A 26,483-nucleotide genomic window follows, 5' to 3' on the forward strand; every position below is an offset into this window, starting at 1 on the left:
TGGATTGTTTCTTGATGTAGGGTTTTTTTTCTCTCCTTTACTGCTACTACTTAGCTAAGTTTGTGTTAGTCTGGTGGGAGTGCTAATGGGAGATGCCGATCTTTCCCAGGAAGGGTTATTTAGCTTCTTTATGCTGTACGTCAGCTGTAAAACAACACAGTCCTACAAGTGGCGACATGGAAAATGGTTTTCAGGAGATCTTATCCGCCCATTCATCGCCTCAACCGCCACAAAAATGATTAATATGATCTTGCTAGTTCAAGCACAGAGACATTTAGGTGTAATCTCTCCTCTGCCACATCAGTCATGCCTCATGAAAGAAACATGCCGTATGGAGGCATTTGTAAACACTGCATAATGGCCCTTCATGGTCTGTTGGACATTGTAGTCACACAGCAAAACTATATATTCCACTAAATGTGTAACACCATTTTCATTTACAGCTTACAAACAGAAACACACACAAGATACATGGACTCATGGGAGCCCTACATTGCCAGTAATAGCTGTTTCCTCTTTGAACGCCAAGCCAGCAGTAGCATCGCTGACATCTCCAAAGAATCTTGAGGAAGCAAATCACGCTGAGGAGGGGAAGGAGGGAGGAAGGTTCATCTTGACACCACTGGTCATCAGACGCCAACAACGGGTTGCGGAGCAGTGAGCGCAGGACTGGCGGATGAGGCAGCCTGACATGTTGGTGAGGCCCCAGTGGCACTGCATTGCTCCTATGGGGAAACTCTCAGTGCAGCACAGTTACTCTCTCACAAGAGTACCATCCAGAAAGGATTTTTCGTACTGAAGTATTGTTTCTATACTGATAGGGTCCCTCTGTTTTGCTTTTTTCATTTGTTCATTTAGGAGAAAGATACGTGTTTCCCATTTTTTTGTTTTTTTGCTTTTTGGAGAATGATATGTGTCTTTTCGTTTGCATGTTAATTCTTTTCGTTTGTGTCTTTTTTCGGAGGGGAAATCGAGGAATCTGACCATGCAGGACATAGTTTAGCCCCCCACTGTGCTCCTGGAGGTTCAAATGCCCCTCTCCTTTGGGGTAGTTTTTCCAATCATCTGTCTGTTGGTGGCAGGAGGCCAGGGGACGGAGAGAGAGAGAGAGAGAAGGAAAGAAAGAGAAAGAGAGCTGATGGAGGGAGAGATTGAGAGATGGTGACGTTGCTGCACCCTGTTCTGCCCCTTCAGATCGTCTGTTCCCCTGTCACAGTGACTCACGCCATGGTGATGGATGATCACCACTAGCGCTAATACACCCCCCCCCCCCCCCCCACCCCATCTTTAGTGGGGAGAATGGCGTCATCCCCAAGATGGCATTTGTGCCTGGGTTTTTTCTTCTGCTGCGATGCAGACGTATTCGTCTGGACAATTTAGGAGAGAAAATCTGGATTAAACTGCACTTAGATACATAAAAGCGCAGCAGACATTTTACTCCTGCTCATGGTTGCTGAAGTGTTCATCAGCTTTCTTGTTTGTTCGCTGCTATCACAACCAAAGCCAACAGTCACATTCTAACTAAGCGTGTCCTATTTCACCTCAAAAGTTTGAAATTACAAAGCCCTTGCTAGGAATATTATATTTTGTCATACTTTTTTTAAAGGACATTTATTTTTAAAAATGTTAGAGATAATAATTTCAACTTGACACATAACCCTTTCGTTGGTTTCTGCACGTTTTTTGATGTGAAACATAAAACAAGCTATAAGTTGCTTTAGTGAATATAAGTAAACAGGGAGCGGATGTGTTTACATAACGCAATGTTATTTTTGGTAACCCTTGTCAGGTGTTGAAATAAGAGTCCCTCTCAGGTGTATCGCCACAGGTGTCACTTCAAAGCCCACCTGGGTGTGCGACGTCTTCCCTGGAGTGAGCATTCAATCAGAGATGCAGCTTCGCTCCAGATTTTTACATATGCCTTTATGCGGCGCATATACAGTAACGTGTGTATCTGTAAATGCGGCAAAACCATCGAGATCGTCCATTTTTTATGCTAAATTGCTCCCCCTCTTCCTATCCCCCCTCTCTTTTCTTCTCTCTCTCTCTCTCTTTTCATTTCTCTCTTTCACTTTATCTGTCTCTATAGTATAGTATATAAGTATATATACTTTTTTGATCCCGTGAGGGAAATTTGGTCTCTGCATTTAACCCAATCGGTGAATTAGTGAAACACAAACAGCACACAGTGAACACACAGTGAGGTGAAGCACACACTAATCCCGGCGCAGTGAGCTGCCTGCTACAACGGCGGCGCTCGGGGAGCAGTGAGGGGTTAGGTGCCTTGCTCAAGGGCACTTCAGCCGCGGCCGACTGGTCGGGGCTCGAACCGGCAACCCTCCGGTTACAAGTCCAGAGTGCTAACCAGTGGCCCACGGCTGCCCACTATCAGTGATTATATCAAAGCACAAACACACATTTTGCTGGTGTGCGCTGGAGAAGCTATCACGCCACACGTGGCGATTGATTGACTGTCCGGCTAATTGACAGATTTCTTGATTGGAGTTAGCACATGACTGTATAGGTTCTTGAGCGCTTCATACCCCTGTCTATAAATCTGGCATGTCTCTCTCTGTGTGTGTGTGTGTGTGTGTGTGTGTGTGTGTGTGTGTGTGTGACAGAAGACAGAAGAGCTCTCAGGTGTTTCGCTGGCATTTAAGGCTGGCAGCCGAGGGAGATTCATTAGGGTGTTAATAACCTGTGGAGCCGCCTCTCTCTCTCTCTCTCTCTCTCTCTCTCTCTCTCTCTCTCTCTCTCTCTCTCTCTCTCTCTCACTCTCTCTCTCTCACTGCTTAATTGTGTTGCCGTCCTTTATTCTTTAAAAAGGGTTTGAGAACAAGAGGTGCCATGAGCTCCACTGCCTCCCGTGCCCCTGTTACGGCTGTCTCAAGCTCAATAAGGCATGAACATCACGTAAGAATCGGGGGGGATAAACACCCTTTTTGTACTCCGTCAGCTTGCTGGTGATGTGTTTTTTTTTATTTCGTTTTTTCTCATTAACCAATATAAACATATTATGTTTCCCCTCTTTTTCTTCTGACATATTATTTGAGTAAAAGTAACATTTTTTACAGTAGGTTTTTAGTATGGTAACGTATTTTTCTCATTGAAATCGACTCCTTGTTTCTCTTCTGAGGACTGTTTATCATTAATGCATATCTGTAAAGCCATCCATAAAGATCTATGAAATATTCAGCCTTAAACCTTAAGCTCCCATGAGATAGAGAGAGAGAGAGAGAGAGAGAGAGAGAGAGAGAGAGAGAGAGAGAGAGAGAGAGAGAGAACTACTCAATAGCACAATAGCAGCCATAGTATCAGATTCAAACTGGATTCGCAACGCCAAACTCACCCAACGTGGATCTCTTCACATGCTGTATCGGTGGCAACCCAGCCACCAGTGAGCGCAAGCAGGTCCTTGCGTGCGTGTGTGTGTATATATTTTTCCAAAGCAGCTTTTCTTTTCCGTTGGTAGTACAGTTGCCGTCTGCTTGATCATTGAGTGGGGTCCCTGGCTGCTACTGCAGAGCAGTGATTGTGCGCTTGGTTTGTGGATCCCAGTCTGGGGACGCAGCATGAGAGCAGGTGGTGGGCTGGAGACCCTCCATCTTCTTCCAGCAACGTTGCTACCCCCGATTCCACGCTTCCCACCGCTACACAAGGAACAATGAAAACATAATGGAGGGGGAAAAAAATGATGTAAATATCCACAGTTGCTCAGAGAGAGAGAGAGAGAGAGAGATCTACAGTATCCACCTCCTCCTCCTTCTCTTCCTCTGAGGATGACTGCCGTGTGTGTGTGTGTGTGTGTTTTCTTGTTTTCTCTCGTTTAGTCTCTCTCTCTCTCCTGAAAGAAGCTCACATACACACTTACACAGACACACGTATGCTCATACACACACACACACACACACACACACACACACACACACACACATGCACACACAGTACCGTGCCTCACATCTCCTTGATTGGCATAGTGAGAGAGCTTGGGGCTCGGCATGTGCTTGCCTCGGTTGTCATGGTGCCGGACAGAGTGTGGTCGCCGTGGCGGCTGTGTCGTCTGCGCTCCTGCTCTCTCTCTCTCTCTTGTTTTTCTCTATCTACTTCTCTGTCTCTCACTAGCACCAGCCAGCTACAATCTGTGCATCCTTAGATCAGGCTCCCCCTTTGCTCTATGCATTTTCTCCCCTCCCTATTCCACCTCCTAATCATCTCCTCTCTCTCTCTCGTTTCACCCCTCTCCTCAGCTCTGTCTCTCCTTCCTCCCCCTCCCCATTTCACTTCACCCACTCCTGTATGTTCCTCTTGAGCTCCCCCCTTCACACACACACACACACACACACACACACACACACACGCACTTGCACAACCCCCATTTCTTTATATCAAATATCGGGTTGTTTTGCCTCTGTTGTCATCTCCCCCTTGTGTGTGTGTGTGGCTTTCTCTTTGTTCCTAAAATTGTAAAATCATAAAATACAGATCAAACCAGCCAAATTTCCAGTTAATATTTTCCTGCCAGCTATCATTGTAGTTTTATTTAGTCTTTGTCTACATGACGACGTCGAAAGAACACCTGACGTAATGGTTGTGTGCTCATCGTCATTGGTGAATTATCCTGATTCGTGGCAACGTCTAAAATTATCCTGGAAGTCGGACGTAAATATCAGCCAGACCAGGCTCTGTGACGGGTGGTCTTTCTCTCTAGGTTCAGCACCTGCCTGTCTGTTTAGCACATTCTGCCTTGTATGCTCCTTACACAGATAGATTATGCTGGGAGTTACTGAGACTATTTCCCAGGCGACATACTCCTCTATTGCAACTCAAACAGCTCTACTACTGCACCAATGATTATGGGGGTTTTTGTCTCTTGTTGTGCGAGGGAAAAGATACTCCTCTCTCATCCATTTTTTTAATGTTGTTGTTTTTGTTGATCAATCGCTCGCTACCCTCCTGAGGTTTGAACTGCTGATGTGAAAGCTGCCCTTCCAGCGCCTGGTCAGAGAGATCACTTGGAACTTAAAGATTAGTATCAAGAAAGATGCTAACATTACCAGATAGAGGCACGCAGGATTTCAGGAGTGGTACCTTGGACCTGTCGCTAACAGTGGTGTATTCCTAGATGGTTAAATGACAAACCTGGGTAAGTTAAGCCGGAGGAGGTAAACACCCTAATAGAAAATCCCGTTGGCTTTGTTAAGTTTGGAGACTGAATCCCCTGGGCGGTTCTATTATCAGGTTTACAACTTCATCTGGGTTACCTTACCTAGGTTTGCAACTAAACCACCTACTTGGAATCATGGCCTAATCTGCATGTCCAGAGCTCTACAGACGGCTCACACTGGACTGTTTAAAGGTTCTCTAAGCAGGGTTGGGTGACGTCACTTCTGTGGATGTTTCAAACAACAGAGAACTAGCTCATCCCTACCTCCTGTGCAACTGAAACTGTCATGAACGTGCATCTCGTCGGTAATTGGCTGGAACAGTCTGTTATGAGTCATGGTCCAGGCTGGACCAGGCCATTTTTGTTGCAGTTTTTGGAGCCTGGGCTGTCCACAGGGACTGCAGTTTTTCACAGCATATTTAGGAGACATGCAGCTAGCAGATCATTGGAAGATGTTTGCTGTATGTGACAAAAAATGTTCTATCCACGTAACAAGACTTCACGAACATCATGCTCTGCATTGTTTACGCCAAGAGCCACCATTGCCCCATGCACATGTGCTCATCATGGTAGAGTGTAGGTTAGGTTACGGGCAGTGGGGAGGGGTGCGGAAGAAGTCCAGCTGAACAGGACTAAAGGGTACAACAGGTGTACAGTGTGCAGCTCACCTTGGTTGAGACAGTTGTGCCTGTGGGTAAAGCAAGCGCAATGAGCATGGATTCCAATCACTATTTATTATCCCCTGTGTCAGAGCATGTTAGAGGCTGTTTGTGGAGGGATGGAGCATGCTGGTTGGAGGGAGACAGATGGTTCCACTCCGTGTGTATACATGGATTTACATGTCATGCACACAGAAACACACACACACACACATGCACAAAAACTTCCAACATATACTAATTGCATGCACTTGTCAGAAACAATTACTATGTTTACATGAATATTAAATATCCTGGTTCATATTCGAACCCCGACCAGTAAGAACGGCTGAAGTGCCCTTGGGCAAGGCACCTAACCCCTCACTGCTCCCCGAGCGCCGCTGTAGCAGGCAGCTCACTGCGTCAGGATTAGTGTGTGCTTCACCTCACTGTGTGATTCACTAATTCACGGATTGGGATAAATGCAGAGACCAAATTTCATCAATCAAAATCAAATCTATCAAAAGAGTATATATACTTATACTAAACAGTTGTCTTTCAAATGCCCTTTGCACGCAATAGGATAGCGCTACAACCCATGAGTCCCATGTGTTTTGGGTTGGCTAGTTGATAAAAATGTTGCCAACTTAAAAAAAAGCTTAACTTGAGTCGCGGCCAAAGCCAGATTCAAAGACCGCTGTTCGCCAGCAGCAGCATCCATCGTCTTTGTTTTCAAGTAGCAGGGAATTCCTACGGAACCGTCGCAACTCTGCGGTCATTATGTTAAGCCCGTCCACCGACTCTATACACAATATGGTTGGCCTGACTAGAGTTTGGTTTTAACAGCTCGCAAGCCAACAGAGAGTGTCTAGACTACCCTGGCTGCGAAATTACATTTGCTGCCGCTAGGGTGCGTCTAGATTTCTAGATTTTTTTTTTGGGTGGTGAAATAGCAAATACAGTCTTAAGATTATTTTGAAAACACGTTTTTAAAAGCCTTATTTTTCAATGACCCATAGGCAATATATGGGATACCCACTAGCATGCTAGCTAACTTCGTCTGCAAAGATAAGCAAACAAAAAAATCCCTGGTGTGGTGGGCATTTTAAAACATCAAGATCGAGGGGGATTTGTCTGTCACATACACATTATACAGCTTCTTTGAAGTTGCACATATCAGCATTTTGAGGAGACATATGCAGTGATTGTACTAGAGCACTGTGACATACGGCCCTTGCAGTCTGTACCCACATGCAGGATGAGCGGCTAGGACTCACTGAGGTGAAGTGATGGAGTGAAGAAACAGCAAGCAAACATGGTTTTCGGATGTCCTAAAACAACCCTTAACGTTCGTTTTCAAAACTGTACAACTCACCGAGTGGTTAGTGGTGTTCGTTGATTATTAAAAGCAAATATATCGGCGCAATGTATGATTTCCAGTCGTCTTATTTGCTATTGTGAAACTATTCACAACCGCTCAATATTTGAACCTGAAGCATAGACGGTGGCGCAGCCATCAACGTGCAATGAGTCTTCCAACAAAAATCAATGGGATTTTACAAAATGCCAAATGAAACACGACAGAAACTATATTTCGCGACAGTGAAAGTAAGCTACTTGTTTTGGAACATCAACGAACACCACTAACCACTCAGTGAGTTGCAGTTTTGGAAACGAACGTTAAGGGTTGTTTTAGGACATGTTTGAGTAGCCTACTACAGTATGCCCATTGCCAGCCACCCTGAGAAGTCAAAGGCAATTCAAAACGAGTCAGAAAAGTCGAGACAAGACCAATCGTCAAAATTTCGGTGTCCACCACTCTAGTTCATCCAAAACAAACCAGAAAAGGGCCTTAAAGTGCTAAAAACCGGAATTTTCCTTTAAGCAATAGCCGTCACAGTTCTAAACTCTGTATTGTACAGACTTCTCACCCTGCACCTCTCCTTAGACTCTCTCACCAAGGCAGAAAAGCCTTGCTTTAAATAAAGCCAATCAATTAGAGGCCAAGTGGTTGATACCACTATCACGGGTTGGGTGGGGGGGGGGGGGGAATCTGCTCAGCACATGTACAATCAAACACTTATCACACACATAGAAACAATAAAGCAACATACATATCACCATTAATAACAACAACATTATATATCCCTAATAAAATAATAGTAGCACCGCTATACATACAATTATTTAAAATAAGGATGAAAAACACCCCCGCTTATTACACACAGTTCAATTCCCCAATCAGGGAATAAGCTACATTTTCAATCCCTGTAATTGGGTGTGTGTGAGGGTTTTTCAGTGTCTGTGTGTAAGAGAAAAATAGTCAGTTTAAATGTTCCAGAAAGCAGCAGACTCGCATGGAAGAGCTAAAAGCAGTGGAGTACACTCTCAGCAGGCTCAATACTGAGCTTGTAAAGTCCGGAGCGCCGGCTTACTATTTGTTCCCTAATGGAAAGAACAATTTCATCAAAGCCTTGGCTACAGGAAGTTCCAGGTGTGGCTACCCTAGCAGACCAGATTTCGGGTCTGGGTAAGAGTTTGTAGTCCTTCCTTGTGCCCTCCGGTGATCCTGTTTGTGAGGCTGCTAGCCTCCAGCCTGACCCTGTCCCTGTATCCCAGTGCCAGGGGCTCAGGGTGGGTCTGCTTCACCTGCAGCCAGCCGCTCCACGCCCAGAACCCCAGCCTGCTGAGTTTTAGTTCCCTAATCCCGAGGAATTTGGCAATCCCGAGGAATCGGCATTCTGGGAAACCAGGCTTGTTCGCAAGCCTCCCTCCAGGAAGAGACGTGGCTCCAAGCGTCGGGCAGTCCAGTTGCCCGATGCCACGGCTCCTGTGGCCAGTCCTGAGGTGCCTGCTCCTGTGCCCGCAGCCGAGTCCGCTCCTGTGCCCGCAGCCCTGTCGCCAGTCTGTCCGGCCCCGCCTCTGCCCGAGTGGCCCCGCCTCTCCTCGAGCCGGCCCCGCCCATCTCTGTTCCAGTCTCCTCTGTCTTGTCCGATCCCGTCTCTGTCCCAGTCACCGTGCCTGTCTCTGTTCCAGTCACCGTGACAACAACTTCAGGCCAAATGAATACATTTTTCCAATCAATCATTACACAATTGAAAATAATACATAACAGCTGTCAATTTAAACTGGTGCATCCTTGCTTGTATTTTGTGCTGTGTGCTGTGTTATGCCTGTGCTACTGTGCCAAATGTAACCCCTTGTAGAGAATTACTGTAAAACACAAATTATAAAGACTTTGAAACAAAATGTAACGTTATTGATGCCATTATTTTCTATGGCGGTAAACTGAAGTACTCTACACATTACAGAATCCATTACATAGGAACAACCCATTAGGCATGGGCAGTTCGGGACTGATTCGGTCAGAAAGAACGAATCCCGAAGGTGAACGACGAGAACTGATTCCCAAAACAAGAGAACTGGTTCTTTTTAATATACAAAAATATGGTCACGTAATAAAAGATACAAACGAACAGAGCTTCATCTCCCTCGACCGTATATCGCGATTGAGTCTAAAACGTGAATGAGAGTACTACAGCAGGTAGCAACCGCGTTGCTATGGGTAAACAAATGATAGGCCTGGCTTTACTAACGTGCCTGCCTGCCAGCGCTAGAACTTGGAAAAACGCCATATGATTCTTACTGAATTCCATTCAGTATATTTATGAAAAAAGGCACTTATGTGCCTAATATTAAGCTTGATATTTACATAAATGATGTAACACACCACATGAGACGGTGTTTTAAAGGATATTTGACTTAAGACAACCAAGACGGTGCTCTAAAGCATATTTTGACTTAAGGAACTGAAAGAACTGAAAGAACGAATCAAACGAACGATTTGTGAAGGTGAAGGGAACTGAAAGAACTGATTCCCGGAATAGAATCATTTGGCCCATGCCTACAACCCATTACATAGGAATATACAAGAATACAGTAACAACAAAGTTAAAATACGTAGGTACTATAGAGCAGTGTTTCTCAAAGTGTGGTCCGGGGACCACTGGTGGTCCGCAAGCTAACCCAAGTGGTCCGCGAGCAGACGTGGTAAAATATGATGTAGATGAGTTGTTTGCAATATTGAACCAAATTGTATGTAAATACAAACAGTTCTGTAACAATGCTTATGTAAGCTACGCCAGTTTAAATGAATTTTCTCACACAATATAAGCAAGGTGCAAATACAATAAGCAAGGTGGTTCAGTGAGTAGGCCTACTGTGTAATATACTGTTAAAGTAGGACTACTGTTTTTTTAGCTAGGTGGTCCGTGAGGTTGTTTTTATTGGTTAAGTGGTCCTTTGTCTGAAAAAGTTTGAGAAACACTGCTATAGAGTACAGTAAATATTCAGTCCACTCTGAGTGTCACGTCGATTAGGCCACATATTCTCATCCACATCACACCAGGGGAAAAACCTCTTTGAATGTCTTATCCACCCTTGACAGTCTTCAGCACTGATGTCCTGGGCAGCAGCTATCATCGCATCCTGATCATAGGGCTGATGATCATACACTGTCCACCTCCTGATCCTAGAATCTCCGCTGCTAAGCCTGCTAGGTTGATCCACAGGAAAACATGCTCTCTGACACACACATGGGCTGGATACAATATGTCTCCTTACCAGAACACAGGGGCACATGAAATGAATTCCTGAGCTTCGGCTCGTCTGCCTCGCTCAGAGCCAACACAAGAGACCGAGGGGAAACGGCATTAGAGACCCCAAAACAGCGGGAAGCCAAATTACATCATGCAGCGCAAAAAGAAAAAAAAAGCTTTATTTCTGAAATCTCCACACTTCTCAAAGACACACACAGAGGATGTATTAAAAAAGGAGACAAGGGTCTCAGCATCATCTAACAGTGGTAGGGTGGGGAAATGGTGAGGATTTGACATGGACGGCACTGCGACAATCCGCTTACACTGGCACAGCCTGCGCACGAGGAGGCTCCCTCCGTCACGCTTCCTAGGCTCCTCTTCAGAGGCTTATAGACCCTTTCAAGAGAGTTCCATTCTCAGCATCATAGTTGGCCCCACAAGGCTTCCGTTTTAACATTCCATATGTTATCTTAATGAAGAGGAAGTAGATTGGGGCCCAAATAGAATGTTCAAGCATTGTTTTTAGAGTGCATGAAAATGCAATCTACTGTTATCCGATTTCTTCTTCTTATTCTTCTTCTAACGCTTTTTCTGCGTCTAATGCGGCTTCAACCGTTTAACTTCATTCAAACTGCATTACGTAGGTCTTACTTAGGACAGGTGTGGAATGTATTTTTCATATTTGTAACTTTTATACTTTTTGAACTATTAATTAAAAACTACTGAAAATTTCCCCATAGATTTAACATTGCCGATTATGGCATCACAATAGGGCACTTGGAATCCTATGCCAAGTGTTCCGGCCAGAGCCATATGGTTCCGGCCACCTCCAGCAACTGTCTGTCTCAGGCTTTAAGCATACAATCTGGCTCTCTTAAGACTACAGATCCTGTTCAACTGTTTCCTCTGCCCACAACTGTTTCAAAATAAAAGTCTCCACTACAATAATTCCCTATTAAATAATTTAACCATTTAAACTATCCGACTATTTAACTGTTCAACTATTCCAACTGTCAGTTATCATCAACTATGCCTCTAGCCTACAGTACTATATTAAACCACCACCTACCTAGCAACCAATTTAGCAACCATTGAAATTAAGCATCTATGTCAGTTTCCATAGCAACCAACATGATTATACTAGCAAACCACTGTAGTAACTCCTTTATTTCTGATAGTAGCCACCATGGACACCCTAGCAACAACCTAGCAACGACTTCAAGTACCCTAGCAACAGCCTAGCCTTTCAAACTGTCAGTTGTCATCAACTATGACTCCTGCCAACTGTTTCCTCTGCCCACAACTGTTTCAAAATAAAAGTCATCACTATAATAATTCTATATTAAATTGTTTTACCATTTTAACTATCCAACTATTTAACTGTTCAGCCATTCCAACTGTCAGTCGTCATCAACTACAACTCCTGCCAACTGTTCCCTCTGTCCTCAACTTCAACTTCAAAATAAGTCCTCAATACAATAATTCCCTATTAAATAATTTAACCATTTAAACTATGTTCAACTATTCCAACTGTCAGTTGTCATCAACTACAACTCCCCACCAAACTTTTTTCTCTATCTGACCTCCATCTTTTTACTTGGATTAGATTTTAAACAATATTCAACAATATTTTATTCAGCAGCCATTCTTCCATTTTCATGCACTCGTAATTCCCAGGAATTACATTCTCTAGTTGTTATTATTGTTGAAAGGGTCTATAGAACCAAAGAATATCAAACAGAGAGAGAGAGAGAGTGAGAGAGAGAGAGAGAGAGAGTGATGGAGTCAAATGAGAAAAAAAGGAAGGAAGGGAGGGATAGGCCATGTGACTCTAATGTGACTTGTAGTCTTTCTCTCTCTTTTTCTCTTTGTCTGTTTCTCCCTCTCTCTTCCTGTCCTTTTGTTCCTGCGGACGAGAGCTACGGTTTTCATTTCCTGGATGTGAGCGGTCGCCTGGGGGGCTCTGTGTGCAGCGCTCATCGAGCAGAGCGGAGCCCTGTCTCCCCTCATGCATTTCCAATGCCCACTTTAATTACAGCGCAGCATATTTGGGCACCTCTCCGACAGAAAAGCTTTCTTTCTGAAAATGCCCCTTCAGCAGGTGTTTCTGTGGTGCGCTTGCACTAGCAATACATACACACACACACACACACACACACACACACACAAACATACAAACACACTCACACGTATAGGTTATGACTGGGTACAAATGACATCAATCATGTTGATTGTTTTGTTATGACAACGGGTACTTAGAGGTTGCTGAGATGCAGTCTCACTGCCATAAAAAGGACATCATTCACATAACAATCACAATGATAATGGTGATTTTATAGTTTCTTATTTCATGGCCACGAGTGTCTCCTTCGACAGTATGTCTGGTCCCTGTCTTCCATTGGATGCCATTATAGGTTCCACTGGGGGCCCTGAGACAGTGTGTCTGTCTGCATCTCCCTAGTCCCTATGTCTGACCACACAAAGATGCACCTCCAACCGCTGTCAAAGCAACTCTTTGCCATTCCAAAATAGTCAGTGATTGACATGAAGCGCTGACCTGGGGTGCTGTATGCGTCTGAGGCACTGAGTGTCTGAAAAGGCAGCATGTCTGCTACAGGATGGTGTTGTGTTTGCACGTCGCCTGTTGTGTGTTAGTACATCCACACCCCTTCCCCGACCCCACACCTCCATACTCATATAACATATGCAGGTAAGGGGATGAGTCCCACACCTATTCTTTCCAATTGTTTTAAGGTTCACCTTCTTACATATTGTTGCTTTAAAACATAAATTCTGGCTCTATGTATGTAATTTTCTATGGAGAGGCCAAAAAATATTTACACTGACATAGGTCTATATTTAATTTACAATATTCATCATCATTATTTTCTTGGACTATTATGCCAAACTCTAACATCATACTTGATGAGGTTCCGGTAGAAAAAGCCTATGATTAATTGTAAGTATCTACTCTCTAGTAGCTCTAGTGAGAGCTTTCAGGTGAATTTGGGCAAGGCTGTAGTTAGTGTGGCTGACTGGGTGTTATGCTGCTCTCCATTAGCCTAGAAATCTAGACGCACCTTAGCGGCAGCGAATTACATTTGCTGCCAGGGCTAGTCTAGCAACTCTCCGTTGGCTTGTGAGCTGGAAAAATTAAACTTCTATCAGGGCAATCAAATTGTGTATAGAGACGTTAGGCGGGCTTAACATAATGATTGATGGCAGAGTTGCAATAGTTTGGCTTGAATTCCCTGCTACTTGAAAATAAAGAAGATGTTGGCGAAAAGCGTGACACGAGTTAAGCTTTTTTTAAGTTGCCAAAAGTTTGAACTAGCCAACTAGCTCTGCTTGTGGGAAAACGCATGGGACTCATAGCGCTGTCCTATTGCGTGCAGAAGGGAATTTGAAAGACAACCGATTATCCCGACCCTCGGACTGAGCACTGCCAATGGTGAGTGACCAGACCCTACATTTTAATGTGGGTCTGGCTCGTCAGGCTAGCTGTCAATCATACTGCCACATGATCATACTCAAATGAACCTATATGTTGTATTTCAAGTGACTGATGTAGCACTCAACCTTTCCTCATTTTGTGACATATACTAATCTCTTATCTTACTTAATGAGTGTTAGCCTATTAGCTACTGCCTCGATCACATGCTGCCATTCTGTATCGCAGCTGATTAAGGTCACAAATATGCCACAATTAAACCCCATCCCATAATATTAAACCATGTGGCTTATCTTCATTCTCCAAAAATGTGATGCCGTGCTAGCAACCCATCATTTTAGATCAGGACACAGAGAGTTTATATAGACGTTCTGTGTGTGTGTGTGTGTGTGTGTGTGTGTTTGTGTGTGTGTGTGATACAGAGAGAGAGAGAGAGAGCGATTAGAGAGAGTGAATGAATGAGTGAGTGTGAGAGACAGGCAGACAGAGAAGATGGCGTTGTAAATGATGGCCATAAAACAACAAAAGGCACAATGGACGAGACAATGGAAGTCCATTTGGGTCATAATTTCAGCATGCGCTTGCAAGCACGGCACTGTTTTATCATAATACTAGACTGGCCCTAATGGAGTGACAATATGTAACTATTTTGGATGATTTTTTATTGCTTTGGCATACACAGTGTACAACAATACAACCTGCACACTATAGACTGTTGTTGTTGTGGAAGTTGGCTGAGTAACATGGCAGCATGAGTTCCCGTCTATGTTGTCTTCATTTATGTCTTCCAAATTGGGGAAAGAAATAAAACTTCAGAACTATTTCTTATGAGGGCTGTCTATAGCACTTGGTTTCTCTATGATATTACCCTTTATTGTGCTTTTCCAGTCTTTCCCAGGCAATATTGCCATTTACAGGTCCATACTTTGGGGCAGCCGTGGCCTATTGGTTAGCGCTTCGGACTTGTAACCGGAGGGTTGCCGGTTCGAACCCCGACCAGTAGGCATGGCTGAAGTGCCCTTGAGCAAGTTACCTAACCCCTCACTGCTCCCCGAGCGCCTCTGTTGTTGCAGGCAGCTCACTGCTCTGGGATTAGTGTGTGCTTCACCTCACTGTGTGCTGAGTGTGTTTCACTAATTCACGGATTGGGATAAATGCAGAGACCACATTTCGGGATCAAAAGAGTATATATACTTATATGCATACCATAAACACTAAATAAAATATCACAGTGATGGTCCTGGGGCATGTGTAGACAGTTCTAAATACCTCCCTACTTTCTTTTATCACAATGATGCCAGTGAGTTAGAGCATGGTATGCTGATGCACCATAGTGTTATTCCAGCTAAATTAGCCTATTCTAGTGGCTACTGGTCTTCTCACTGGATTCAGTAAGACCATCAGACATTTGCTTCATGGTGACATTTGAATGACATTAAGGTGACATTTCTGTGGGCAGAATTGACAGCAAATGTTCTGGTGCAAACATCAGTGTTAAAAAGCATAATGGGAGATCTCTTAGACACGCACATGCTCTCTTGTTCTCAAATCTAATTTTGTAAGTGGAAGGCCTTTAGCAAACAGATGGTTTCTTTTCATGTTTGTTTGTTTTGCAAATCAATAGAGATTCATTAAGCCAATAAAATAATTAGTGTTTAACTTCATTGGCCAAAATAATGAGGTACCTGTGCAGATACAACTGCACAGGTACCTCATTACCCCCCCCCCCCCCCCCACACACACACACACATAGGCAATTGTACCACAAAATGACATGGTTTACTGGCACAAACTCCGCCCCTCCATGGATGGAATGCAGGGTCATGTTTTGTGCAGCGGTATAAGGGCTCAGTTCAACTCCTCATCCCCTGGATCCTCTCACAGCCTGTCTTTAGCTCATCAGCGCCATATGGTGTCAATAAAGGAGGCTATCATGCCTCAAGACACTGCATACAGTCTCCCTTGGCTTTTAGCTTGAAGCCATTTCATGAGCTATAATTCTTTATCATCAGTGCTCTTCTGCTCCAGTGATCCTTAAAGTCGTTTAATTAATGATGCCATTTTACACAAGTCGGGCTACAAGGGTATTGATCTGACGCACGTGCAGGCTGATGCCAGTAAAGATATTAATTAGAGCAAGAATTCAACTAGAAAGTGATATGTGCTCAATGGAAATGACCAGGGGTGTGGTGCTAGTTCTTTATGAAAGCCTTCAAAGATCATTCTGAAGGAGTTGAGTAACATGTGCACTTCTTTCACGCTTATGAAAGACAGATCTGTGATGTCATCTGGGGTGGTTTGAAGCCCAGTCCATTGCTTAACCCCAATTTGACACCTTGTGTTGGCTGCAGCTGTGTCCAGACACCACTCTGACACCAGCCTCAGGTACACAGACTTTGACCTATTTTGTACCCGAATCAAACAGAACCAGAAAGAGAAACCATTATAGAGACAGTCACGGTTGCCATCAGGTTTACAAGTTTTGGTGACACTTTTGTGCATTTTAAGTGACAGAGCACACTGTTAGGTTTATTTGAAGTTTATAAACCCCTTGAGATGGATCATTGAGGGGGTCTTCACACACACACACACAAACACACACACACAGAAAAAACAAAACAATACACAAGACAAGTCACAGATACACTTCATATTCTATGTCACTATATTCTGGTTTATCTTTGTTAAGCCTCAGCTGTGGGTTATAGACAAACAACCTCACACACAACTACCCTCACTCACTACACACACACACTTTTTGTTTTACTTGCAAATCCACTGAGACCACAGCTCATATCAGACTGGTGTCAACCCCCCCCCCCCCCCCCCCCCCACCCAATAGTTGAAGAAGGTGCCTTTGGAGGAAATGGTCTGTTTAAGTCGTGGGTTTCAGGTTCACGGGCTGGTGGAGACGTCCATGCTTATCGCCTTCCTCTGATCCCCGTCTTCATGGACCCTCATTAGAGCGCACGGCGGGGGCACACACACAGCACATGCCTCCACAGGGTTCGACATGTGATCAGATGCTTGCCGGCTCACACCGCGCCAACGTTGTGGGATCCATTTAAATGTACAAATTACTGGGGAGTTTTTGTTCCCCCTTGCCTAGCGATAGGGACTGCTGCAGAGCAGCGAATGGTAATGTTGACAGAAGAGAGGGTGGAAAAGAGAGAGAGAGAGAGAGAGAGAGAGAGAGAGAGAGAGAGAGGATGGGGTGGCAGCGTTTGTGTATATAAACATTGAAAATGTTGCTGATAGAAGATTGCTTGTCAGTTTATTCACGTATGTCTGTGTAAGTCTATGGACTAACTGCAGATGTGCATCACTGAATCAGTGGTGTCGTATATGTGGAAGGGATATGTTACATTACATTACATTACATTACATTTGGCTGACGCATTTTTAACCAAAGCGACTAACAACATGGTAAACAGTTTAAGTTTTAAAGCAATTCTCTCAACAATTTTAGGACAATTTAAAAAAGGTACAGTAAGAGTACAGTAAGTGCATCAGTGAGTGCTGTTTTTAAACAGTTGTGTGCATTCATACTTGTTTATGTGTATGTTCTGTACGTGTGTGTGTGCATTTGTAGGTGGTTTTATTAACAGGCCAAATCCCCACACAAAGCCCCAAGTGGATACAGACACAATCACCACACATTGCTTGCAGCAATGATTCTAGACATATGCCAGATCAGGGCCAGATTTATGCCACATCTCGGCCAGATCCGTTCCTGCCGCCAGTGTCTGTTTTGGGAAAGGATTGGCTGCAGACAACTCCTTGCAATCAATGGAGCCACTTCGCACCGTAGGGGCTTGTGGGTATAGAAAAGCACCAACAACACACACTCATTCCTTCAAAACACAGCTCCCCACAACACACCAGGGACAGAGAGCGAAGCCGAGAGGGAGATCACCTGGAGTGTCTGTTTGATTTCTTAAGGTGTTATTACACTTGAACACTTGAAGTGTCTGTCAACATACTGAGAAGGGGCCACCTAATTGCTGGTTTTGTTGCTGTGAGGCTGATTTGTTGTAGTGAAGCTGATTTGTTCTAGTGAAACATCATCTGTCAACAGCCACAATTACTAAAATGATTGATAATAGCAGTGGTTAAGCATGAAGAAGGGCAGCTAAATGTGTCAAATCCATTGTTAATTACCTTTCGATTAAATAATCATGTAATGTTGCCAAACCAGAACAAATGTCTAACATAAATCCTGATTGCACATCAAATCATACAATATTCAATACGATTGCATAACTCAAATCATACAATATTGCATATCTGCCAGCATTGGCTAGGATATTTCTTCACTTCAACGAATGGTAAATGCTACACTGAATCAGTGAATTTGGTGTTGGTCAAGTCTTTTTTTCTCTCCCTTGATTATAAGAGGGTGTGCTTGTGCACTTGCTGCCCTATGAGACAATAAGTAAGAGGAGTGATATTAACATAAATCAATGGGCAGTGACAGGGGAATCCATTGGTCCTCTCAGCCATGATGGATCAGTTTTGGAAAACCCCAGGAAGAGAACCCCAAAGCCATGGCAACCGCATGCAAACTACACCCAGGGAGAGCTACCCAACAAGCTCTCTTTCATTTCACCTTATAATCCCTGTTTATTTATGAGAATGGTCCACTCTTTCAAAAAATAGATAGCCCAGAAAGATGTTAACATTAACTCACAACTTTTTGAGAACAAACAACTGTTTAAGAACACTGCTAAGTGAGCAAATCACTGGATGTTATATATGTATGTATACGTATGACTAAGGAGTACATGGATATGTTAAGAATGTTTAGTGGTCTTCATTGTCTCTTTTACCCTTTTCGAGTACCACAACAAATTGGAGTCATGAATGCTAGTGTGACGGCAATTTCTGAGTGGATGTCAGCGTGCACTGGTGTAAATCATTATCAGAGTGCAGCGTTGGTCGGTTGGCTGCTTTAAATGGCGCAGCTCCTGGGAGGGCTGTGATGAGGGAACACCTTGTTGCACACCCTGTGGAATGCAACAGCTGTGAAGCTAATGTACTGTACCACTTGTAGTTCCTTAGCAGTCACATTATACAGGTTAAGTGGTGGTGCTAGCATATAGATGTCCCCATCCTCAACACTCATACACACACACTGAAAAAAAATCTACATTTTAATAATATCTGGAATGACACGAATAAAATAATCAGAACATTTAAAACAATCTAAATAAAAAATAAAAATATATACAAAAAGATAATTTATAAATACTAATTGACTAATTGCATTAGTACTGTACAAAATCAGAGATGCACAATGTCATGCACTAACCCCCCCTTGCACCCCCCCCCCCCCCTTCACCTTGGGCTTCCAATAGAGAGACCAGGTCAGATTAGTCTTCCCCCTCCCCTTCCTCATCCGGCAGGCCTATTCTGAGTAGCCTGCCTACCTCACCCACTCTTAAGTTAACTGACAAGGTTAACTGACATTATTGATGGGACATGCAAATAAGCAATAGAAAAAAAATAGTAAATTGATTTTTTATGTGTGTAGGTACAGTAGGTGCCTTGTTGCACCTGTTGCAAGATGCTGCCTATCTCTACATAGATCCAACATGCTCCGACATGCATCAGTGGACATATAGGTGGTGCTTAGCGCTACATTGCTAAAAATGATTATGTTTAATGCATACATAAGAGAAACCTCAATCCGTACACTGCTGAGGCCACCCCATCAAATATTTAGTGTGTATCGTGGGTGCTGCGTGTGGGATCTGCACAGGCAATATATTCAATTAAATGATCAACATGTTCGATTTAAATTCCCCTCATCACTCACTAAGAATGATTATAACTGAAAAATGGGCAGAAGCAAGCTGAGATCTTCCAGCCTATGAAGGTATAGGCTTTCGCTCACAGAAAGGCCCAAAGACTTGACAATAAAAGATGAGTTCAGCAAACTGGATCTCTATACACAAAAAGATATATTTCCCCCATTTGAAAGGGTAAATTCAAAGATATGACCGTCATATTCAAAGATATGACCGTCACATTTCATTCTTATCAGAAAGATGTAGCACTGGGGTGAACATAAAATATTCATTTTGAGATTTATATCTGAGCAAACATAAGATATGCTTCATTTCCGCACATCTTGCACTTTGTGTAGGGGGAAGGGAGGCATGAGGACGATGAGGAGGAGGAGGAGGAATAATGTTAAGGATACATTTGACGCACTTAGAGCAGCCACAATCGCACATCTGTGCTTTGCAAATTGTGAGGGAGGCCTAATACAATCCAAATCCAATTTGTATTAATATTAAGCATGGGAATGATTGCTGTTTTTGAGCAGACACATACCTGAAAAAAAGTACATCTGTGCTGTGTGGATCATAAAAAATGGCTTTATGTTACTTCATTGTGTCCCATTGGTTTCTCACATTTGCATACTGTGGAATAATTGATTAATGTTGCAACAATTTGTACGTCCTCAATAGTTAGTGTGTGTGTGTGTGTTCATGCAAACATGTTATGTGTGTGTTCATGAATTAGTTTTTTATGAATGACTTTGTGTTCACATGCACTTGACACATGTATTTTTGCAGTATACGCTCACGGAAGCTGTTGATGGCAACAAGGCATAACAAGATCAGAAATGTCTTATGGCTTTGGTTGTTCATGTCTTTGCTGGTGTCACATTGCCACACACAAACTGCAGCTGCCACATCATATAAAAAATTCATAGGTCAGATGTTCAGGCGCACATAGAGCTTGGGGGAGATCACTTATTACAGTGATTGCTCTTCAGAATTCTGCTGCATCTGTGCAAAACCCCTCCCTCAGCCAACAGCTCCATGCAGCAGTATAATGTGATGGTGATGGAATTAATAATGGATAACAAACTAAAAACATGTCTTTTCTAAAGTGAGACTGAAGTGAAAATTTAAAGTGGCTGATTTTGACTTTAGCCATCCTTTGTGTGTGTGTGTGTGTGTGTGTGTGTGTGTGTGTGTGTGTGTGTGTGTGTGTGTGTGTGTGTGTGTGTGTGTGTGTGGGTGGGGGGGGGGGGCATCAGATGTGTCATCTTTGCTTAGCCAAAGCACTTTCTCCTCATAACAGCCTCTGTGAATGTAATGATTAGAGGTGAGCAGGTGTTGACCACATACAGTTAGAAATAAACTAATTTGTGATAAGTTGTGAATAATGTCTGACAAAAATGATCTTGTGAGTCAGTGATGAGTTCAAATGAAATACCTTGCCAACCTGCACAAATGGATCAAAAGGAAATACGGATGCATGTTCCAACACTGCCTCGCAAAAATAGGCATACTGTACATGTGTCATCTAGTCATTATGTAACATAATGAATGCTCAGGTCTGGTGTAGTATAGTATAGTATAGCAAACCTGATCAAAATATACAGACTTTATCATCTATGGTGCTAAAATAGTCTTACGTCAGTAACACAGTGATCAATGTTTTGACCATGTCAACATTGGTTTACAAAAAGACACAAAACATGTGTGCATAGTACTGTACTTTACTACAGAAATGCAGTATTTTGGACATGAAAATACTATACTGCACTGTAGCCTACTGTGGTATAACTGAACTGTACTTTGAAAAAACTGCAGTTATTTTTTGTAATGGGATATGTACAGCAAGCATCAAAAGCAAACAGCCCAGACCCTAAAACTGGGCATTTATTGCTGTGTGAAGGTGATTCACACACAATTATGCTTCTTTCTCCTAGTCCTGTATAGGGAAAAACACTATATTTGGTAACTTCCATACAGTAGACATCCAAAATGGGATGGGATGATTGTATTGGGGGCACTGAGGTGTCAGATGATACTGTAAAAAAATGGTTAAATTTTGGCGCTCAGAGTTTAGGTAGGAGGGCCCCTTGGCAGGATTTTGCTTAGGGCCCCATGGAGGTCTGAACCGGCGGCACTGAGGCCAGCATATGGTATAACATAATGTACGTCTGGGTCTGAGAAAAGTCATTTGCAAGGCTGCAGTAAGATGCTGCTGTTTAGAAGAAATGAAAATGGTTGAATCCATGCATTATGAGAAGTGAGAGGTAATAAACAGATCCATTAGGCCCCAAGCTAACTTGGTTAGAGGGATTTGAGTAGACACCTACATTGCTCAGGTTCAACAGCCAGATGCTGTTGTTACATTGCAACCAATGCACTGTATGATAATTGAGATTTTCTTTTCAACTGAGGACGTTTAGGGCCTCAGAAACAGTAAGGGGTATTAAAGGGCCGTTCACACAATTATAACAATATTAGCATTGTTATCTTTATAGTTTATGTGTGGATGTCATCATTCATATTAACTAAAGCGATACTTTTTTGCCGTTATCGTTATAGTCATAGATCTTGGTGTAAACGGCCCTTACGTTTTCAGTCGGGGCTCGATGAAACCTACTGTATCTGGGGCTATTTTTCTAACTTGATTAAGCTGCCTCTCAGTCTTGAGGGACGCCAGCTTCATTTAAGTCCAAGGCTTGGGCAGAATCTTCAACCTTGTTATTATGCTATTATTCACTAATCCACTGTAGTTTCTGAAACGTTTGAAAAAAAAAAACACTTAATTATGTTATTAGTTACACACAAAGGAGCATACAAAGCCACCCCCCTCCCCCACATTGGACTTTCTGACCATATCACTGTTATGCTAATGCCCGCATACAGACAAAGAGTGAAAGCAAACAAACCGGTTCGCAAGCAGGTAAAAGTGTGGCCTGAGAGAGCCTCTGATGCTCTTCAAGACTGCTTTGACACAACAGACAGGGAAATGTTTAAGCAGGCAGCCACTTACAACAACCAGACAGACATAGAGGAGTATACAGACACTGTAACCTCTTACATCACCAAGTGCATTGATGATGTGACCCACACAAAAGACATCATCACTCGGGCTAACTGGAAGGGCTTGGCTGACAGGGGATGTCCTCAGGCTGCTGAGGGCCAGAGACAAAGCCTACAGAGCTGGGGATGAAGCTGGCATGAGAACAGCGAGAGCCAACCTGTCCCGTGGCATCAAGGAAGCAAAAAAGGAATACACTCACAAGATAACCACCCACTTCAAAGACAGCAGGAACGCACAAAGCCTATGGCAGGGCATTCAGGCCATCACGGACTACAAGCCCGCGCCACAGAGCTGTGAGAACTACATCCCTCTGCTCAACAACCTGAACCGCTTCTTTGCTCGCTTTGAAGCACAAAACAACACTTGCCCACAGAAGACCCCTCCCCCTCCACACGAGCAGCCCCTGTGCCTCTCTGCCGACAGCATGAAGAGGACACTTGCTGCGATCAACACCCGAAAGGCAGCAGGCCCAGACAACATCCCAGGTCATGCGCTGAAGGACTGCGCTGAGGAGCTTAAGGATGTCTTCACAGACATCTTTAACACCTCCCTGAAGCAAGCCATCGTCCCATCATGTTTCAAAGCTGCCACCATCATACCTGTGCCGAAGAAAACTGCTCCATCCTGCTTCAGTGATTACCGCCCCGTGGCACTGACACCCATCATCATGAAGTGCTTTGAGCGGCTTGTCATGTCACACATCAAATCCATTCTCCCCCCCACCCTGGACCCCTTCCAGTTTGCATACCGAGCCAAACGGTCCACAGAGGATGCAATCTGCTCTGCCCTCCACCCAGCCCTCACCCACCTGGAAAAAAGAGACTCATATGTGAGATTGCTGTTTATAGACTTCAGTTCTGCATTCAACACCATAATACCACAACAACTCATCTGCAAACTTGACAAACTGGGACTCAGTACCTACCTCTGCAACTGGCTACTGGACTTCCTCTGTCAGAGGCCTCAAGTAGTACGTGTTGGCAACAATATCTCAAGCAGCATCACACTGAGCACGGGGGTCCCCCAAGGCTGCGTGCTCAGTCCGCTGCTCTTCATCCTGCTGACGCATGACTGCACTGCAACCTACAGCAACAACCACATAGTGAAATTTGCTGACGACACAACTCTGGTGGGTCTCATCACCAAGGGCGACGAGACTCAATACAGGTTGGAGGTCGACCTTCTGACCACGTGGTGCAGGGACAACAACCTCCTGCTGAACGTCAGCAAGACCAAGGAGATTGTTGTTGACTTCCGGAGAGGTCACACCCAACACCTGCCACTGACCATCGACGGTGCTGTGGTGGAGAGAGTGAGCAGCACCAAATTCCTGGGGGTGCACATCAGTGAAGACCTCTCCTGGACCACCAACACTGCATCACTGGCGAAGAAAGCTCAGCGCCGCCTGTACTTCCTGCGGAAACTCAGGCGAGCAAGTGCTCCACCAGCCATCTTGACCACATTCTACCGAGGCACCACTGAGAGCATCCTCTCCAGCTGTATCGCTGTGTGGGGCGGAAGCTGCACTGAATACAACAGGAAAGCCATTGCAGCGCATAGTGAACACAGCTGGAAGGATTATTGGTGCTTCACTCACACCCCGCTCACAATTTGTTTGATCAACTGCCCTCTGGGAAGAGGTACAGAAGCCTGCGCTCCCGCACCACCAGACTCACCAACAGCTTCATACACCAGGATGTTAGGATGCTGAACTCTCTCCCCCCTCTCCCCCCTCCACCCTCAGCTACATAACATCCTGGACTTTGGACCCACAATGGCTGCCTTGCACTACTCCACTTGTACACTTGCACACTTTGCAACTTGTTGTTGTTGTCCTGTTGTCCTGAAAACACTTCTGAACACACTTCTGCTGCTCTTACATAACTTGCACCACTATGCCACTTGCATACTTAGGTCAAACAGAACTACCTCAGCCATTTATTGGCCTGACTTTTGCACTATTATATTGACTGTCTACTGTATGCACAATTGCACATTTTCAACTCAAATTTTGCTGCTCTTATTTTCTTCATTGTATGTGCCTTCTTATTTTTACTTTTTATATTGTTTACTTGAATGTTATGTTTGTCTGTGGACCTAATTGGTCAAATATGTCTTGTCTCCACCGTGGGATAGTGGGAAACGTAATTTCGATCTCTTTGTATGTCTTGACATGTGAAGAAATTGACAATAAAGCAGACTTTGATAAAGCAGACTTTGATTAGTTAGGAAGAAATGAAGTAAATCCATTTTGCATTGAGATGTGTGAGATATATTCTCGTAAACATGCATAATTCTTTTTTTCATGTTTTGACTAAAATAGCAGTGAGAGGTATAGACTCTTCCAGTATATCCCCAATATCTGTGCTGCCCATGACATTTCTGTCCTGAAATGCTGAAACAGTCTCCTCCCTCTTTATGCATGCAGCCCTGGTCCTTTCACTCTGACATGGAGAGGGAACATCTTTTTGGACAACTCTTTCCCCGCGAGCATATGAAGGAGCACGGCCTTACAAACCGTGCCCATCTCTAACCATCCTGGTGACACTGCAAATCAGCGTAACAACCGCATTTTACATAATTCATTTTCCAGATTCCATAATTCATTGATGTTTTTGAATATAGGAAGTAATTTATTTATTCATATATTTATGTATTCATATATCTTTACTCATTTAGGCATTTGTTTTGCTTTATTTAATGCTCAACGCTACTGCATAACTCTGACCTTTGGCAGTAGTTCAGTTCAGAGTACAGAGAACGGGAGAACTGGCAGTTTGTGACCTGTGCATCACGCCAATGAGATTATGGTTAGAGGGATTGGCTAGGAGTCAGACTCACAAGGCCAGAGAAACCCCATTTCCCAACAGCAATCCATACTGCACCACCCCACCCTCCCCGACACCACCACCCCCACCCGGCCCTCGCACATCACTCTGTCACAGTCTATCCTTCCCCTGTGTCATTCACTTGCTGTCTCTTTCCCCCGCCTCTTTCTTGTAATCCATTTGCTTGTCAGCTCTCAGGGTTGACCACTGTACGTGTGTGTGTGGTGTGTGGTGTGTGTGTGTGTGTGTGTGTGTGTGTGTGTGTGTGTGTGTGTGTTAATCAGCAGGCCTGAATGCAGCTTTGTTGTGTGGTTGAAAGCGCAGGACAATGAAGACCCAAGAGGAAACACTTTATTTCATTAGTGTTCTGATTGTCAAAGAGCCCTCCCTCTAGATACTTCAAGATTAGTAATTGTAGTAAAACAACATAATACATTTAGTTTTACCTTAACCCATTTGTGCTGGATGCTGCACAACGCAACATTCTATCTCCCGCCTGTTGCTGCATAGCGCAACATTGACTCTCCGCAACATTGACTCACATGGACAAACCGCAGATTGCGAACGCTGTCAGACCCAAGTTTCCGTTGTATTTATCAAACTAGTGTAAACTGCGCCTTTCTCTGCCTTTCTCCGCCCATAAACGCAATTTACGAATGTCCACAACTGAACAGCAGAGCCAGAGCCTACAAACAAGCGCAGTTGAATGAAGTTAACTGATGACAACATTAAAAAGAATAAAAATTTAGCGATCATGAAATAATACCATACATGGTAAGATGTCAACAAGCAGGGAGATAATGAAGATTAGTAGTTTTACTCAAACTACTTGTGCACGTAGGCTATGGAAAATTGGTCAAATCTAGCAAGTAAGAAAGTTTAGGTGAATGACGTGAAAGTGAAAGACATTCGAAAGGCCAACGAAAGTTAAGGTTGCTTTTGATA

The 26,483-nt window shown here is 43.8% G+C and overlaps 1 protein-coding gene and 1 long non-coding RNA gene across 2 annotated transcripts in view; both read right to left on the reverse strand.

Moving 5' to 3' along the window:
• The window catches only part of trpc5a (transient receptor potential cation channel, subfamily C, member 5a), a 35,658-nt gene extending 31,996 nt beyond the window's left edge, over positions 1-3,662 (reverse strand). Inside the window, exon 1 of the mRNA XM_042093654.1 lies at positions 3,350-3,662. The gene's annotated coding sequence lies outside the window, so the exon portion shown is untranslated. The remainder of the gene's footprint in view (positions 1-3,349) is intronic.
• A 10,949-nt stretch (positions 3,663-14,611) lies between these two features.
• On the reverse strand, positions 14,612-26,065 carry LOC121708407. Its single transcript, XR_006031642.1, has 3 exons — positions 25,985-26,065; positions 16,637-16,641; positions 14,612-14,623 (listed from the first exon to the last, which is right to left on the reverse strand). It is a non-coding gene; the product is annotated as an uncharacterized LOC121708407 (long non-coding RNA).
• Positions 26,066-26,483: the final 418 nt, after the last annotated feature.

Source organism: Alosa sapidissima, chromosome 5 (assembly GCF_018492685.1).
Source record: "Alosa sapidissima isolate fAloSap1 chromosome 5, fAloSap1.pri, whole genome shotgun sequence".
Taxonomy (NCBI): Eukaryota; Metazoa; Chordata; class Actinopteri; order Clupeiformes; family Clupeidae; genus Alosa; species Alosa sapidissima.